We start from the raw sequence: 19,362 nt of genomic DNA on the forward strand, positions 1-19,362 counted from the left end.
TACTGACATGTTCGTACTCGGCTCGACACTATAGCTGAGCCACTCGAGCTCGAGCTTTTACGGAGCCTAGCCCTCGGTTTACACCCTTAGTCTTCACTCCTAATTATGCATTTATGTATTTCATTTTCTTTTAGATATTTAAAACCACGTTAAAAATAATTCTGGATGAATATAAACTTAATATTTGAGTTGGAATTACATGAAGAATGTGAAATTGTTAAAGTTTATTTTGGTTTAAAATAGAAGAATGAAATCATGTATCATGCTTAAAATTGGATCAATTGAACACCACAAAAAACTTGTAAGTTGGTGATTGAACAAGAAGGCAATAAACAGTGAGTTTGTTTTTATAAAATGTGAAAGAGGCATGGATTGTGTGAATGTTTTAAAAACGCTAAACAACAATTACAAGTTGATGGGATTCGTCACACTCATTATAAAGTATAAACCACCCAATGGTCTCTTTTAGCTTTTTATTCTATGCAAAATCTTGTATACGTTACTGTTTATTATGTATTTATTAAGTGATTTTTATTTTAATTATTCTTTTATATTGTGCTTCTTTTAAAAAAAAGTATTTTAATTGTTTTCTTAAAAGTAACTGATTGAAAATGTTTTTGAAAACGTTTTTAGATTAAAAAAGTATCTAAAACGCCTTATATAAAGACTTAATAAGTAATTTATTAAACTAAATGCACCTGTACGGCTCTTTAGAAAGAAACTGAAGTCTACTTGAATAAGAGGAATTGGTGGATGTAGAGGCTGAGAGCCTGACGCAGTTTGCATCATCTCCATCATGTATTGGAATTGGATTAAGAAAATGGTACTTTGATTTATAAATTATAAAGATAATGTTATTACCAAAATTTGTGCATGTAAATTGTTGATGCGATAATTAGTACTAACCAAAGATATCCAAATGGCTTAGAAAGGGACTAGGTAAGATATATGCGTGATTATTGGTAACTAACAAGATCGCTAAAACGACGTAATAAAGTAAAGAACAAAAGATATTTTATAGTGCTTTGGTAGTATAGAAACCAAACTTACATCCATTGTCGTGTTGTTATTGAGGGGTGTTACAGGGTTGAATGAGGTTACAAAGGAAAGCTCTGTTGAAACCACAGTCAAACACACGCAATAAAATAAAACAGAAAGTAAATAGGACACTTGATTTATCTAGTTCGTTCCGATTAAGGAACTACATCCAGCATTTAAATATAGATTTTGTATTAAATTTTATAACTCTGCAGTAATTACAATCTTAATGACGGCAGCTCACTCTCTCTGTTTTATCTTAAAACCTTGGTTTCTCACTATTACATCATACGATAGAAAACCCTACCCCATTTAGACTTACTCGAATCTAATTTGAATGCGTCTGCGTAGGAGACTTAAAGTCTATGCAAAATATGAACTATATCGAACAAGCTCAGGAGATAAATGAAGGACACTCAGCTCTCGCGACCTATTCTCTTTAAACTCTCCCTAGAACATTCTCTTTAAACTCTCCCTAGAACATATCATTGTATTTTTGTCTTGGACTTTACTAATATTGCAATCGTTTGTGAGCACCTTTTATACTTGACTATTTGAGAGTGAGTATTTTGCCTTAATTAGGATACAAGTAATCTTCGTATTTGTGAAGGCCAGGTCATGCGAATGCTAACTTAACCCATCCTTTTACAGTAATAACCTTGATAGAAGACAAGCATTGATGAGACAATACGTGAGAGGATCCAAGCCATCAGTATTGACACAACTTGAGGACGCGTGGCACAAATCTGCTCGACAAGAAATTAGACACAACATTAATGATTGAACAATTCTGTTCCTGGCCCATAACTGTAACAACTGGAAGGTGTCCTAATAAACAGTATTTTGCTTAAAGATTTTGATACTGACGGGCAGATAAATTTTTCCTTTCTTATTAATTATTGTGAAGTGGGAATATCAATCATTGATTTCATTTTAGTCCTCACCACTTTTTTATTTTATTTTATTTATAGTTATAGATATTGAAAACATGCTCAAGTCAAGATTCTAAATCTAAATATTGAAATTATTTTACATCATGATATAATATATTCACATCTAATGCTAAGGTCAAAGGTGAAGGTTAGAAAGATGAAAAAAGGGATCCCAAAGCGTGAAAATTCAAAGGCTTTTTGGCACGAACGTCGAGTCCATTTAGAAAACGTGTGAATTTCATTTATGTATCATCACATCAACTCTCACTATTAAAAACCTGACATCCAACTGCCAAAACAGTATCTATGATGCGTTATCTTTATCTCTCAAACTCTCATCATTCACTGTTTATTTACCTTGGTTTAGTGTTTGACTTTGTCTTTGTGAAGATGTATCCATTAAGAATTAAAAAGTAATGAAATGCTACTCTTTTTCATTTGGGAATCCCACATGTTTACAGAAAGGATGGGGTGATTTGAAAGTGGATTCTTACTTTATTAATAAAATTGGGCCATTGGCCCACTATTGACCAATAATTCAAGGACACATTGCACATGGACTTAGTGGACACCCTACGTTATATTGTTTATTTGAAATAGATGTTTGGATCATATAATACTTTATTATAGGAAATTATTATATTAACAAAATAAAAAATCACTTTGAAGATTATTGAGAATATTGAGGAAATATGCTTGGTTGGTTTGAATAAATTTGTGAATAATTTGTTTGATTGGGAGGATAAATAGGTTGGTATGCTATATAGATTACTAAATTGTCCTCATTTTTTATTATTATTTTTATGAATATTATTTTTAACCCCCAACTTTTCACGGCCAAATCTGTGGTCATTTCACAGTTACATCTTTGGTTGTGAAACAGTCAAATTTGGCCTCTTTTGACCATGGATCTGTGATCCATGGTTGGAAAAAGCCTCACCGGCACACGGTTTGTCGTACCCCATTATGGCCACTTTTGGAAACCTCTGGCGGCAGTTGATGGTGACTGGCAGTGGTGGCTAGTTCTGGGTATAATGACATTTTTTGTAAATAATGACAATAACAAGGGCAATGTTGTTCGAAAAATTTAAAAAGCGAGGAAAAAAGTATCTGCATGAGTGAATTAGGTGTTTTGTAAATGTTAACAAATATAAGGCTAACTTGGACCAAATGCTCAATTGTTTAGGGACAACATGGGAAACAAAATTGTATTCNTGACATTTTTGTAAATAATGACAATAACAAAGATAATGTTGTTCAAAAAATTTAAAAAGCGAGGACAAAAGTGTCTGTATGAGTGAATTAGGTGTTTTGTAAATGTTAACAAATATAAGGCTAATTTGGACCAAATGCTCAACTGTTTAGGGGCAACATGGGAAACAAAATTGTATTCCCAAGGATAAGTTTTAAAACAGCCCCCCCCCCCCCCCCTCTCAAAAGGTATTAAGATTCCCGACAATATACCTCCTAAATCATTATAAGAATAATTTTTTACAAACTAACTGTTAAAGTGGAAGCCTGAAACAGTGCTGTTTTGAGTAAAGAAGGACGACGTCGTTTTAGACAAACTACCAGATGAATCCTGACCGCAGGATACACACTTCAGATCCAACAGCCAGAATCCAGTCACTAAGTCAACCATATATAAACTCAATTTTCACAGTAACAAAAGGATAGATCACTGTTGGGGTTTCTTTGTGCAATTGAGGAATTAGGGTTTGAGAAGTTTTCTTGCTATTGTTTGTGTAATCAGATTAGAGTGGTTAGGGGTTTTAATCATTCTAGTGAGAGTGTTGTTCTCTCGGGTTAGGGATTCTCAGTGGGTTTCTCTTTAGGTTGATTACGGGATATATTGTAAGAGTTCTGTGTTAATTGGTTTGAGGTGTTGTAATCGTGATTCTTGTGGTAATAGTAAGTGCAACGAGCTCATACCTTTCCTGAGCTCAACGTGGATGTGGCTTATCCATAAAAGGATAAGTGAACCACGGTAATCTCTGTGTTTCTTGTGTTCTTGTTTGGTTGAATGTGTGAGTTAGAATCTGTGTTTGTGCTTAGTTGCGTAACACCAACCAAACATCGTCATTTGCTCAATTTAAAAAGTATTACTCCAGTTATCTAATATTAACCCCATCCAAACGACTCTAAATAGGTGCTAAGTTTGCCCATTTTCTACCAGACATAAGAGTAATGGAGATGATAGTCTTTTTTTTTTGGGGGGGGGGGGGGGGGGGGACACATTTTGACTAATCTTCGGAGTTTATTAATCTTATAAACCTTTAATGAATTGAAGTGAATAAACTTTCTTGATCGTCATGTCAATCTCTTGGGATTATAGAGATGATAGTTTCGATAAATAAACATATTGCAAATAAATGCAATAACGTAATTGATAATTAATAAAACTATGGTATAAATAAAATTAGACAAATGACCCAAAAATCCTTAATATCTGGGGAGCTCATACGTAAAGGGAGTGGTTGTATCATTACAGTGATCGGTCCAGTTTTTCTGGCCTTTAGAAATTTGTGCCCAACATATTTTTGAGATACTTTAAGCCCATATTAAACTTAGTGAGAAGATGTTAAAGTTATATGGAAACTAAGTTTGACATCATTTTAATTTATGAACTTTTATTATAGATGGACGTTTAATTAAATTAATAAATATAAGAGGTTAAAATATAATTTAGATATTTTTAGAAAATATTTTTTAATAATGTACCAAACACATTATTAGAATCTTATCCTAAAATGTATTAAGAATAGGATTTTACAAAAGAAAATGTTATATCCACAACTTCTTATTACAAACTTTTTTTTACAATTTCGATATGATAAATTATAATTAATCAGCTTGTAATTGATTTTACCTAATAAATTATAATCGACTAATTATAAATTACCACATTATATTATAAGAAAAAAATTATAAAAAGAGGATGTGAATATCACGTTACTCTTTTACTAATCCTATTAAAAAAAGTGTAGCACACGCAGGCCGCAGCCTAGATAAAATGCATTGGAATCTGGAAGCTGAAATTTATAACAGCAGTAACTCCGAGTTCGGGAGAGTAAAAAGTAAAAACAAACATGATCCTCCCCCAGCGCCAAGGTCATTCACTAAACGATAAAATAGGAGAGGGACGACGACGTATAATAAGAAAAGGATATTAAAGTTGGAAACAAAATAAAATGCATTGGAATATGCTATTATGTTGACCTTGTCAGGTGTGCGTGTGCTTGTGATTTTCTAAAGACTCTTAGGTGCAGACTGCCAACGAGGAGACGATTTCCTTTACTAAACTCGCGCTCGCTCACTGATAATCACTATTCACTCATAAAATTCCCTTCCGCTCTTATCACTAAAACGACATGTCGCAACCTCGAGAGGAAGAAGAAGTGGGCAAGCTAGCCATCAGGTTAGCCAACGCCGTGATTCTTCCGATGGTCCTCAAATCAGCCCTCGAGCTCAACCTCATAGACATCATCTCTGCCTCTGCGGACGGCGCCTTCCTCTCAACTTCGGAGATCGCCACCAGGATTGTCACCAAGAACCCTGACGCGCCCGTCTTGCTCGACCGTATGCTACGGCTCTTGGCGAGCTACGATATACCAATGAATTCCAGGTTAGAACCGGAGAGAATGACAAGTTGAAAGGTCTGTACGCGGCTGCACCACGCTTTGCAATTTCTTGTTAAGAATTAATATGGGAGGGTCTTGCTAGTTGTTGCAGTTGCAACCACGACAAGTCCGCATGGAATGGCGGGTACTTTTCACTTTTGAGATCTATGAATTACATTATTGTTAATTTTGGTTTGAGAGTTGCGTTAAATTTTCTGCAATTTAATTATGTTGTCAGGCATCAACTAATGATAGTTCCTGAGGTGTGAACCCCCTTCGTAGGCATATGGTACTGAGATCTGCATTTGAAATATATGAAAGGACCCAAACCATGTCCAGTCATTCAACCAAGCAATGTCCAGACACACTAACCTTGATAATGAAGAAGATGGTTGATGTTTACAAAGGATTGTCAAATGAAAGCCTCAAGTGTGAGAGATGTGGGTGGGAATTGGAGCTAATCTGGTACCATCACTTTAAGTTCCTCACATTAAAGGCATTAATGTTGATTTGCCTCATGTCGTAGCTCATGCACCGCCAATAACAGTTGTATATATTCGTAATCCTACTTAATAACTCGCATTTTCTATATTTATTTATGGGTCGAATATTGCTACGCTAAGTTATTTTTAACTTTTCTGTGAAGTTATTCCTCTTTGTTGTGATTCATCAACGATGAAAATGTTGAATGAGATATCAAACTGTACCTACTTCAATTTTTCATCTTATCATTGCTAGATCAAACTAAGATGGGAACACTCAAAAAGCTTATTTTATTTGCTTATCAGTATGATAATATGATGTTTTGGTGATGGATGTAGGTGTGAGCATGTTGGTGGAGATATGTTCAAAAAAGGTTCCAAAAGGCGACGCCCTTTCTATGAAAGGCGTGCGTACACACACGTTTTGATTCTTCACATATACCGAGTGTGTGTTGTATTTAATTTGTTTATATATATATATATATCATGAAAGGCATTAATTGCCAGACGGTTCTACATGATTGGGGGGGATGAAGATTGGCGTAAAATTCCTCACAAAAGATGCTTGAACTCTTCCAAAGCGGGAAATCAACATTCATCACGAATTGATAGTTCCTGAGATTTCCTGAAAATACTGTTTCATCAAACATTGCGTGCGAGCTAGATCTGTTTATGATGGTTTCGCACCCAGGAGGAAGAGAGAGGACACTTAAAGAATTTGAGGCATTAGCTCTGAAATCCGGATTTTCCAAGTGTGAAGTCATATGCCCTGTATACAATAGCTCGGTTTTGGAGTTCCGTAAATGAGCACATTCTGAAGCCTTCTCAATAATGAAAACAAAGTGTTCTCTCTTTTTCTGGCTCATGTTAGTGACCAGTAATAATAAAGGTTTGAATTCTAGGGAGTCATTGTTAAGTAATAAAAATAAGAGATTATCTATATGTACGTGTCTCCTTTGTTAAGCAATAAAAAAGGCATGTGTTGGTAGTTTTTTTGTTTTTGTTTTTTTTCCGTTAAATTAGACAAACTATTTCGTGGCACATTTAATAAAATTTATTGACAAAATTGATTGATAAATTTATTATATTTTATTTAAAAGTATCCAATCTCTTTAAAAATTCCATGTAAAACTCTTAAAGCCGCAATGCTTCATATATAACTTTTTGTTTTATTTTTGTGTTACAATTATATATGAAATTTAACAGGAGAATTAAATAGAAAAAAAACGTTTTGTTATATTGTAAAAATACAGTCGAAAGAGTTTTTGTAAAACTATATATGTCGTTCGTTGGAATTATGGGATCAGTTGACTCTATTATGTCTCCAACTCCAAGTATAATAAACTCCAAGAGTAAATTTTCTGCAATTTAAGTCAATATACGAAACTTAATGCCGTGCGGTGAATCTCTTAGCCCTTGGATGCATGCCATCTGTCCACCAACTACTGTCAAATCCAACAGCCAGGATCCACCCATGTGGCACCACCGTAACATCCAGATTGATTGATCCAAGTACAGTGTTTGATTAATTGTCCTAGGCATAACACACCTGACACAAATCCAGATTAAAAGGGACTCTATTAAATTATTAATTACCAACTCTTAACCATTGTCAACGAAAATATAAAAAGGAAACCCTTTTCATTTCAAAGGGAGGATTCAATCAGCAAAACTGTTTTAGTTTAGTTAGTAAATACGCGTTTTATATGCGAGGTATATGGGTAAAACATGAATTATATAGCTGATTATATAAATTATGTATAAAATATGTATTTACATATTTTATAAAGGGCTGCAGAATTATTTATGAATTATTGGAGTATCCGTATAATTCATGAATAATTCACGAATTATTGTAAAAAAAAAAAAAAAAACTACTTGAAACAATGTCGTTTTAGTGGGAGAAGAAGAAATTAGTGGATAAGGCGTAAGAGAAGAGATTGGAAAAGGGAGGGAATAAAATAACTCTCTCAAAAAGTTCAAAACTCAAAATGACATCCATTTTCCCGCCCATTCTCTCGCACATTTACATTTTAAACTCAAAACACATACAAAATCATTTCATATTTTTAAATTATTTTCGTGCTATCTAATAAATTAGATTGGATTAATGATATTAAAATAATAATTTATTGTGAAAAAAAAAACTGTCATATATTATAGGTATAAAATAGTAGTTAGTCTATTGTAACACTAATCTTTTATATAGATTTGCGAGACAAAATTTTAGTTTTTGATTTAAATAATTTAATGGATTAATGGGAAGTTAAAATTGGTTGCATTTAATATCAAACTTATCAAGTTTTAAATTAGTAAAGAATCATAGTTTAATATTGTGTTTAAGTCTGGAGACTATAATTTGAATATCAGTTATATATTGTATATTTGTGTTATTGGTTAATTGAATACTTTGCATTTGAAATGCTATATTGATTTTAGCCAAGTAATCCATAAAAGTATTAAAACTAAGATTGATATTGTCATATTTTTTAAAACATATTATTGACAATACACCGTATTAAACCTGTATATATCCGTATCATATTTTTTTCGTATCCAAATTTTATAACCGAATTTTTATAAATATATTTTTTACTATTTACTATATTATACCCATAAAATTCTCGTATCCTTTTTTTGTCATACCCGTATTTACTAACTTCACATTCACACAAGATAAATGTCAGATTAGCGAGAAAAAGTAAAAGAGTAGCCCGAAAGTGCACCTCGTTGTGAACCCATTTGTCACTTTCTATCTTTGTAATTGTCCTAAGTGCAAAGAGAACACTAAATAATAAAATAGTGGAAAACGTAGGCTTTGGCACTTACTCGCCGAACCTGTTGAAAAATTATATTGATTCATTGTTTATTAGGGAGAACGACGTATACATACTCAAGGTTTACTATAATGATAAGTTAGTACCCAAAAGGTTTTGAAATGACAAATAGGTACTTTCCGTCATGTTCTGTTAGTGATTTCTGTTTATTACTGTTTATTTATAGTGAAAAGACTAAAATACCCTTAAAAGTTTGAATTTTAGTTTTTATAAATTTAAAAATTTCTAAAAAACCTCCTAAGTTTACAAATTTAACTAAATACCCCAATATATAAAAATTTTATAAAATAACAAAAACACCCCCCACCCGCAAGTGCCAGATTCCGGCCACCACCGCCGGAATCTGGCCGAAAAGTTGCGTTACGACACAGATCCGTCGGATCTGTGTCGTAATGCTTAGATCTGGCCTTTTCCAGCCAAATCCGTGGCTGATCTGGCCGGAAAAGACCAGATCTATAACTAGATCTGGCCGTCGACGCCGCAAAACTCCATCTGCGGCGTCGACGGCCAGATCTGGCTGCTGCTTTGACGGCCAGATCTTGCCTTTTCCGGCCAGATCCGTGGCGAATCTGACCGGAAAAGGCCAGATCGGCACGTTACGACACAGATCCGACGGATCTGTGTCATAATCCAGTTTTCCGGCCAGATTCCGGCGATGGTGGCCGGAATCTGACACTGGGGTGGTGGGGGTGTTTTTGTCATTTAACAAACTTTTTATATATAGGGGTGTTTAATTAAATTAGCAAACCTAGGGGGTTTTTTAGAAATTTTTAAATTTATAAAAAACTAAAATTGAAACTTTAAAGGGCATTTTAGTCTTTTCACTATTAATAAACAAAAATCACTAACAGAACATGACGGAAGGTACCTATTTGTTGTTTCAAAACCTTGGGTACCAACTTGTCGTTACAGTAAACCTTGGGTATGCACAAGTCGTTCGGCCTTGTTTATATTGATAGTTTTTAAATATAATATTTGAAAAAAGTTAAGTCGGGTAGGTATAACGATATAGAATTAAAAAATAATAAAATATCTTATATATTTTTTTATTTACTAAACACTCCTATATAAAATATTCAAAGTTAACAAAAATACCTCAAATCCACTCATTAATACGGACAGCCGACCACCACCGTGAAGGGTAGTCGGAGTCACATATTGGCGTATGCACGGTTAGATCTTGTTGGTCATGCGTCGATAGTGAAGTCATATGCTCCGTAAACCGCTGTATGGGTTTTGAAGTTCAACAAATGAGAAGATTTCCAAACCTTCTAGGTAAAATGAAACACAAGTCCCAGTCTTTAGTACCATGTATTATTTCTTTTCTGGACACGTTGGTGATCAGCAATAAAGGTCACGTGAAGTGTGGATGTTAGAATTCAGGGTGTTCATTTTAAAATTCTGTTTTGTTTCATTAAATAAAACCTTAACGGCGCGCGCTTGGAGAATGAAGCAGATAACCTTACATTTCATATATTATTCTTGTAGATACTAAACATGGAAGTTATTAAAATTCCTTTAAACCATCAACTAAACATGTCGCTTCTAGAAGCAAACACAAAACTCACTTAACAATCACACGAACTACGAGCTATCAGTTGAGAGAGAGAGGATATTGTTGAGATTTACTAATATTTCAAGAATATATCATAATTTCTCAATTTATTAGTTTTAGGATATTCATAATGTATTGGTGATCCTATAATCTTTATTATATTGGTATATGTATTAATAATAAGAGATTACGTAAAAATATTTATTATCTATAAAAACTGTATAATGAGTATAAATATATGAATTAAAAAGAGTTATAATTCTTCATGCAAACATGGTATTAGAGCCAAGCTCTCTGATTTAAATAATTGCTCATACAGGAACCTCGGAAAATTTACTCGTGGAGTATCATCCCTCCAGCTGTCGTCAATCGAAAAGGAGAACCAACCGAACCCAAACACTAAACTCAATCAAGCCAACCACCAATCCTGGCCGCTGCAAACAACAAATACCCAGAAAAAAATTCCAATCGGAAACTAATCAAACCTTCAACTCCAGCCATCTCCAAGACTCCAACCAAACAATCAATCTGCCATCAACCCAAACACCCACCAAGAACTCTTCACCAAACACACACAACCAATTATCTCTGTCACCGCAAAACCACCATCACATTTCAACCACAAACTAGAAGAAAAACAACCACTGCAAAACAACAAAAAAAATACCCCAAAAAAAAAAAAAAAACTACAATCATTCTCAATAGTTGCGACTCCAGCCACACAGAACATCCACCGACAACCAATCAAATCGCGGATTCACAAAAGCATAACCAATCATATGTATGTGTTCTCCTTGTGAAGCAATAAAAAAGGCAAATATTGGTAGTTTTTTTTTTTGTTTTTTTTCCGGTTAAATTAGACAAACTATTTCGTGGCACATTCAATAAAATTCATTGACAAAATTGATTGATAAATTTATTATATTTTATTTAAAGAGTATCCAATCTCTTTAAAAATTCGATCTAAAACTCTTAAAGCCGCAATGTTCTTCAGTCTATCTCATGTTCATATGTAACTTTTTGTTTTGTTTTTGTGTTATAATTATATATGAAATTAAACATTAGAATTAATTAGAAAAAATCTTTTGTTATAGTGTAAAAATACGGTCGAAAGAGTTTTTGTAAAACTATATATGTCGTAAGTTTGAATTATGGGATCTGGTGTAAGTGATAGCAGTTGACTCTATTATGTCCTCAACTCCAAGTATAATAAACTCCAAGAGTTTAAATTTTCTGCAATTTAAGTCAATATACCAAACTTAATGTTGTGCGGTGAATCTCTTAGCCCTTGGATGCATGCCCATGTGGCATTACCCTAACCACAAACTTCTCCATCCAGATTGACTGATCCAAGTACAGTGTTTGATTGTCCCAGGCATCACACACCTGACACCAATCCAGATTAAAAGGGACTCCATTAATTACCAACTCTCAACCATTGTCAACGAAAATATAAAAAGGGAAACCATTTCGATTTCAAAGGCAGGATTCATTCAGCAAAACACATTCACACAAGATAGAAGTCAGCTTTGAGAGAAAAAGTAAAAGAGTAGCCCGAAAGTTCACCTCGTTGTGAACCCATTTGTCACTTACTATCTTTGTAATTGTCCTAACTGTAAAGAGAACACTAAATAATAAAATAGTGAAAAACGTAGGCTTGGGCACTTACCCGCCGTACCTCTTGAAAACTTCTACATTGTTCTTTATTATTTTCAACCCATGTATTTCTTGTTTACTATTAGTTCATTTCCATTTGCTGGTTCATCATTAATCATGCACCCACTTCATTCGATCTTACAAAAGTCGATTAAACAATGCTATACTAGAAGGTGGAACCCTTTTAACGGGGCGCATGGGATGAAATCATTCGATTAGTACGGGAGTGATCAGCGGCTTGGTCGAACATTCAACGAGGGAATGTCCAGCCACACCACCTTGATCATGAAGAAAGTTATTGATATTTACAAATGATTTGAAGGCTTGAAATCATTAGTTGATGTGGGCGTGGTGGAAATGGTATAACTTCCAAGTATCCTCGCATTAAAGGTATTAATTTTGATTTGTCTCATGTTATAGCTGATGCCCCTTCATATCCACGTAAGAGACCATGACAATAATTAAATAAGTGATCGACGTCGCCATAAATTCATTGACGTAGATAAATTGATGTTATTAGTCTATGACTTGACCGAAAGGTTTGTGGTGATGCAGGTGTAGAGCATTTGGGAGGAGATATGTTTTTGAGTGTTCTGAAAGGAGGGGATGCCATTTTTATGAAGGTAATTAGCTCCTCCATTTCTGGTATATTTTGATTGGTTAATATCTTTATAGAGTTGTTTGACCAATTCGATCTTTAACGAAAATGAAGTCAGTCTCATAATATGTATAGAGCGCCTTAGACTTCATAGTGAATATCTACTTTTCTCTTCGTATTATGTACTTAAAACCTTCCTTCATTTTTTTCTTCATAATGTGCAGTGGATACTACATGACTGGAGCGATGAACATTGCTTGAAAAACCTGAAGAATTGTTAGGAAGCTCTTCCAAACTCTGGCGAAGTAATCATTGTGGAATTTATTCTTCCTGAGACTCCTGATAATAATCTTTCATCAAAATTACCTGTGATCTAGATCTCCTTATGTTGGCTGCTGTCATAGGAGGAAAAAAGAGGATGCTGAAGGAGTTTGAGGGTTTAGCAGTGAAATCCAGATTTTCCGAATGCAAAGTCATATGCTCTACATACGATTGCCGGGTTATGATCCACAAAATAGCAGATTTAAGTCTTTAAAGCGTTAAGCACCCCGTGTTATTGATCTTTGCTGGTCATTGAGTTGATTTGATTGTGTTAATTATTGTGAATTTGAGTCCCAGGTGAAACAATATGGATTTTAGTTTGATACATGAAATAATGGTATAAAACCTACCTAGCAGTGACTTGGAAAATGAAGTCGTGAGCGATGCTATTTGTTCGCCAATGATCTAAATCATCCCATTCCTTAATACATATCCCAATAAAATCTTTTAAAACTATCTTTAATTCTTATTGTTCCCTAATCTTCAGAATTTGAATCGATTCAAAAGGAAAAACAGAATTAAATAAATAAAAAAAAAAGAAATTGAAAGAAAAGTTTTTATTCCATACAAAAGGCAAATCAATAATCATCAATGAAATTGAGTGCGACCAAATCTAGAAGATGAAACATATTAAAATTCCCTTTAAACCATCAACTAAACATGTCCCTTCTCAGAAGCAATCAAGCAAACACAAACTCACTTAACAATCACATGAATTACGAGCTATTTAGTAAAGGGAGGATGTGTATGTATGTATATATAATTGTTAGATCATCACCTCTTCGGTCCCTCACAAATCAACCAAAATTCTATATCATTATTACTTTTTTTGGCATATCAAGATTGTAGAGAAAACACACAAGAGAAACTAAGGGATCTTAATGACCAATCGTGAATGAGAGAAGGAAAGAGTTGGGAGATTAGATTGTCAATGGCATGAAGTGAGAGGTTGTCAATGGCACGTAGGTGAGAGGAAGAGATGTTGGGCTTGGGTTCGCTCACGTGGAGAATTACCCAAATTCTAAAACCCAAAAAAAAGAAAGAGAAGAAAAAAAAAAAAAAAAAAAGTTAAAAAAAAAAGAAAGAGAATTACCCAAAAGGTTGTTACCTTTTTTTTTTTTTTTTTTTTTTTTTTCTAGGGTGAATAGTGGAATATGTAGGTACTGTTCACAGTAGAAGAGAGAGAGAGAGCCTTACTAGGTAATTCATTTCTGTATCATCACATCAATTCTCACTATTAAACACCTGACATCCAACTGCCAAAACAGTATACCATGAAGCATCATCTTTATCTTTCAAACTCAACGTTTTAAAAACCGACCGGACAAAACCCGCAAGATGGCCGAGTCCTGGGTCGACCGATTAACCGGTTGAACCAACTGGTTCAACCGATGATGTCATCATACTGACATCAACATGATGATGTCACGTAAACACTGTTCACAGAACCTGCATTTCCCAAATTTTGCTCCAAATCATAAATTCTAGTATAAAAACTCCTTAACAAAGCATTATCATACATCATTACATCAATAATACAACAAATTTCAAATCAAAATAACAAAATAATGAAGAAAAATCAAAAATCACATAATAGTTGTTTCAAGTTTTCAACTTCCAACTCAACACTTCAACATTCTAACCAAAATGATCTTCACCGAATGGTCCTCAATCCATCATTCCATCCTCAATTAAAATTCACAATTCATAATTCACACACCACCTGGTAGAGGATCGTCATCATTATTAACATCGGCGACATCATCTACAAAAAATTCTAGCAAAAAAGGAAAACTATAAGTTAAATTTTCCCATTTAAACTAATCGAATATAAACTAGATAATACCAAATTGAAATTGCTTAAAAAATTGTAAATAACCTTCTGAAGCATCTGCTGAGTCATAATAAGAAGTGATCACCAGATCACCACCATCTATAGGAATAGCTCCTTCTCCATATAATGATTGTTCCAATTCTTCATAATTAAGCTCACCAACCTCCTCTTCCTCATCAACTATCCACCATTCAGTTTTATCAATACTCTCATAATCAATAGGATCATATGTAATTTCTTGTAACAACTCCTGAAATAGAAGATTAAATATTCAAATCATGACCAATAAAGACATCAATAAAAATAAAAAAATGAAGAAGGCTTTAACCTATTTTGCAAACGCAAGTTATAATGAGTGAAAAACCAAATCATTCAACCGTGGATGCTCCAATCTGTTCCGCTTTTTAGTATGTATGCGTTCAAAAACACTCCAATTTCGCTCACATCCGGAAGAGGCCGAAGTTTGACTTAGAATTTTGATTGCAAACTTTTGCAAATTTGGAGCACTAAAGCCAAATGTCCTCCACCATTCATCTAATTGAGAATAAAAGTATAAATTACATAAGAATAAACACATTTCATAACTAAAAATTAGACTTAAAAAGTTAATAACTATTACATACCCGCCGTGTAGTTTTGCAAATTTGAAGAGCAAGCTCACGAGAAAGCTTTCCAGACGTCTCGATATAATCTACACTCCTCCAGTAACTTTGTCTTGCTCATTTTGAATGCACCTGCTTTATTGTCAATAGTGTCAAGAAACCATACATGACCTCAGCTTTTTTGGAAAAAGTATCTTCATCAATTTGAAAGCAGATTCAAATAATATGCTACTGCATGAATATCACGGCGCAACATCCTACCCAATCATCTTAATAATGTTATATAAGGCTTGTACACATTTTCTTGTTCTTAAACAGTTTCTTGATCCCCATCCTCGTTTTGTACATGCCATCATACACATATCCTATTGAAGGCCTCTCATCTGAGTCTACAATCCGGAGCATACGCATCAATGGACTCACAACTGGAAATTATACCAATGTCTCTCAGAACCGGTTCTAGAACTATGGAAATAAAGGCTTTGCCTTTATTAATTTTTGCATATCGAGACTCCACAAAAATTCTATCTGTCACTGTAGATTGCAAGTCATGTTTGTGCTGAGTAGGCTGCTTAATGCAATGAAAGTAGTGGCAAAACGGGTTGCACCTGGGCGTATGATTTCTGTCCAACCCTATTCAAGTGATAGACAATAGATGTTAGTACTTAGTAAATTATTAAAAGTGTACATATAAATATGTCTTGACAATGTAATTATAAACATATGAAGTAAAAGTATATAACCTGTTTTTCCTCAGCAAAGCTAGCACAAAGGAATGATTAACACAAACTTTGTAACCTCAGATGCCATGTCAAAAGGTTGACTATATGACTCATCTCAGCTATGTCTTTCAATGTCAAATTAATGCAATGTGCTGCACAAGGAGACCAAGTAATACTGTTATATTTGTTAGTCAACAACTTTCCAGCCGCTTTAATATTTGCTCCATTGTCAGTGACAAGATGGACAATATGTTTGGTCCAACCCATAAAGCTACCTCAAACAAGCTACACAATGTTGTGCATCCTTTACACATCTGAAGCATCCACTGATTTCACAAATACGCTCCTTTAGGACAGTACACTAGGAAATTAATTAACGACCTATGTGATTATCTGCCCAACCATCAGCCATTAAGTACATCCACATCCTCCCAAGTTTTCTTGTAACTATCAACAAGTAATTGCACTTCTTCCTTGCATCTCTCAATAAATTACACGCAAATTATATAAGTTGGGATTTTATACCCAGGACCAATTGCAGCTATAGCATCTCCCATAGGTTGAAAATAAATTGAATAATAACATTAGTTGGGATGCAAGAATCAAAATAACCTTGCAACAACCATGTCGCTCTCCACTTAGCTTCTTTTTCGGCTAAAACACTCTTAATTGGGCTGAGACCCAACCTTAGTCCTCGAGCAAAATAGTCACCTATCCCAATAGATTTCTTTCTCTTAGAGCTTGAAATTGAAGTTGGAGCTGGAGCTGGACATGGAGAACCTCCTCACACTCTTGATCTTCATCTAACATATCACCTCTTCTTGTTGTATCTAGCTCCATAAGGATTGACATTCTTATAAGTTCAACTTTTGTTTTTCTTGGCCCCAATTTCGGTTAGTGCTTCTCCAATCTTGAATTTAACATCGAAAGGAACTTAGGGCACTTCCAACTTCTCCCTTTATACCCGCTAGATGCAATTTCACTCGATAAATTCCTCCACCTCTAATTATCTTGCCACAGTAAAGACATGTTAATCTTCTTCCCATTTTCATCCACGCCCTCATTAACATGTCCCCATGCTATATCATTTCTTCCTCGAAAAGTTTGTGAAACATCCATGGAAGCAAATTGTTGACAAGACCCAGATGATGACATATTCTTTGTCTTTAATCTTGATCTCTACCTTGGTGACACAATAAGAAATAAGGATGGATGATCGTTACAATCAAAGTATCAAACTTTAAAGATTTATTCTAGGTCCCATCTCAACCATAAGCTGTAACATCAAAATTATATGTAAGCTAATGTAGTGAACTGACTGACTGAAACAAACAAACTTACAACTTATAGGTTACAACAATCAAGAGCAACTAATCAATCATTTTTCACCACAAACACTTTGCAATCACTCTTACTATCAATAGAAGAAACTGATGTTGCGACAGCGACAGGACCAATCGTATCATGCCATTGCTGTAGCTATAACATTTCCAATAAAAAAATTCATGGAGTTTACGGTAGCATATCAATATGATTCTAAAGTTGTAAAGACCTTCCCTCTCCCACACCCAATTACCACAACCTTCCCCTGTATTAATTATCCAACAAGAGGATGAATAAAACACACATTGTTAGCTAAGCACTGAATCCCCCAATATTAAGCATACAAGAAGCATCAAGGACTAGGGATACACATATCAAGAATTATATAATATCAGCATCACAATGAAGTCAATCAACCTAAACTAAATGCTACAATCACAATATGAACAGATAACATCAAATTACCACGAAAGAGCTAAAAAAATTACAGATCCATAACAAGTCAATCAATGCTAAGACAATGGGGACTCTTGCTGATTACAAACGGCAATATAAATTTTAAACTATAAAGTTACAAACTATAAACTATAAAGTATAACTGTAGTAAAAAACTAAAAATGAAATACAAATCAATACCTGGTGTTGGTGAAGACTGAAGACGAGCTGTCGTTGACCGTTGGAGAGGTGGAGCTCGACTGTGACTGATGAACAGGAACACTGAACAGAGTAGAACTGCAGATTGCAGAAGAGAGAAGAAGATCGCGACTGCCCACAGATCATCAGTTCTTGAGCAAGAAGAAGATGACAACGATGGTGTAGCTTTTAGATCAACGGTGATGGAAGAACATAGCAGATCGACGGTGAAGAGAGGATTGAGAACAGATCGCGAAATGGGAGGTTATTCGCGGTATCCCAGCTGACGACAAGCTAACAGTTGACGGTGAAGGCTAATGCGACGATTCGAAGGTGAACTAGTGAAGGGGAACTCGTGGATGATGAAAATGCAAAATGGTTCAGTTCAGAGTTCAGAGTTTTCAGACAAAGAGAGGGAAGAAGTAGGGTGAAAATGTCAAAATGGGGGGAAATGTTGATACTGTTTAGTGTTTAGTACTTTAGTTTTAGTATTTATTAAATTAATATTTTTATTTTTTAAATTTTGTATTAATGTGCATGACCTGGTTTGCTATAAAGTCACCAGTTTGACCGGCGGTGCTACAGCACCGCGGTGCGGGTCAAGCTGGCAGAGTAATTCTGCGGTTATTAGCTCACCCGCCGGCTAACTGGCCAGTCCTGGTTGAACAGGTTCAACCGGTCGAGTCGGGCCGGGTTTTAAAACATTGCTCAAACTCTCATCATTCGACTGTTTATTTACCTGATTTAGTGTTTGACTTTGTCTTTGTGAAGATATATCCATTAAGAATTAAAAGTAATGAAATACTACTCTTTTTGTTTGGGAATCCCACATGTTTACAGAAAGGATGGTTTGGTGATTTGAAAGTGGATTCTTACTTTCTTAATAAATTGGGCCATTGTCCCACCATTGACCAATAATCAAGGACACTGGACACATTGCACATGGCTTCTAGAAACACATCTTAGAGGACACTCCACGTTATACTGTTTACTGGAAAGAAATATTTGATCTCATAATGTTTTATTATAGAAAAATATTTATTAACAGAATTGTTATGCCCAAAAATAAGTGATAACGTCAGGTCCATTCAGCCTACAAAAGTCAGATCTGGAACAAACCACCGCCTGCTTCCGTTAGGATAATGGGTGCGCGTCAGGCTAGCCAGGAGCTGTGGTGCTCCACGTTCCAATCCCTGCTCTAATCGCGCA

At 34.7% G+C, this 19,362-nt stretch overlaps 1 pseudogene; it reads left to right on the forward strand.

Moving 5' to 3' along the window:
• The first annotated feature begins 5,325 nt into the window (after window positions 1-5,325).
• Window positions 5,326-13,253, forward strand: LOC116121889 (annotated as a pseudogene).
• Window positions 13,254-19,362: the final 6,109 nt, after the last annotated feature.

The sequence above is a fragment of the Pistacia vera genome, unplaced genomic scaffold (genome assembly GCF_008641045.1).
Source record: "Pistacia vera cultivar Batoury unplaced genomic scaffold, PisVer_v2 Contig129, whole genome shotgun sequence".
Lineage (NCBI taxonomy): Eukaryota > Viridiplantae > Streptophyta > Magnoliopsida > Sapindales > Anacardiaceae > Pistacia > Pistacia vera.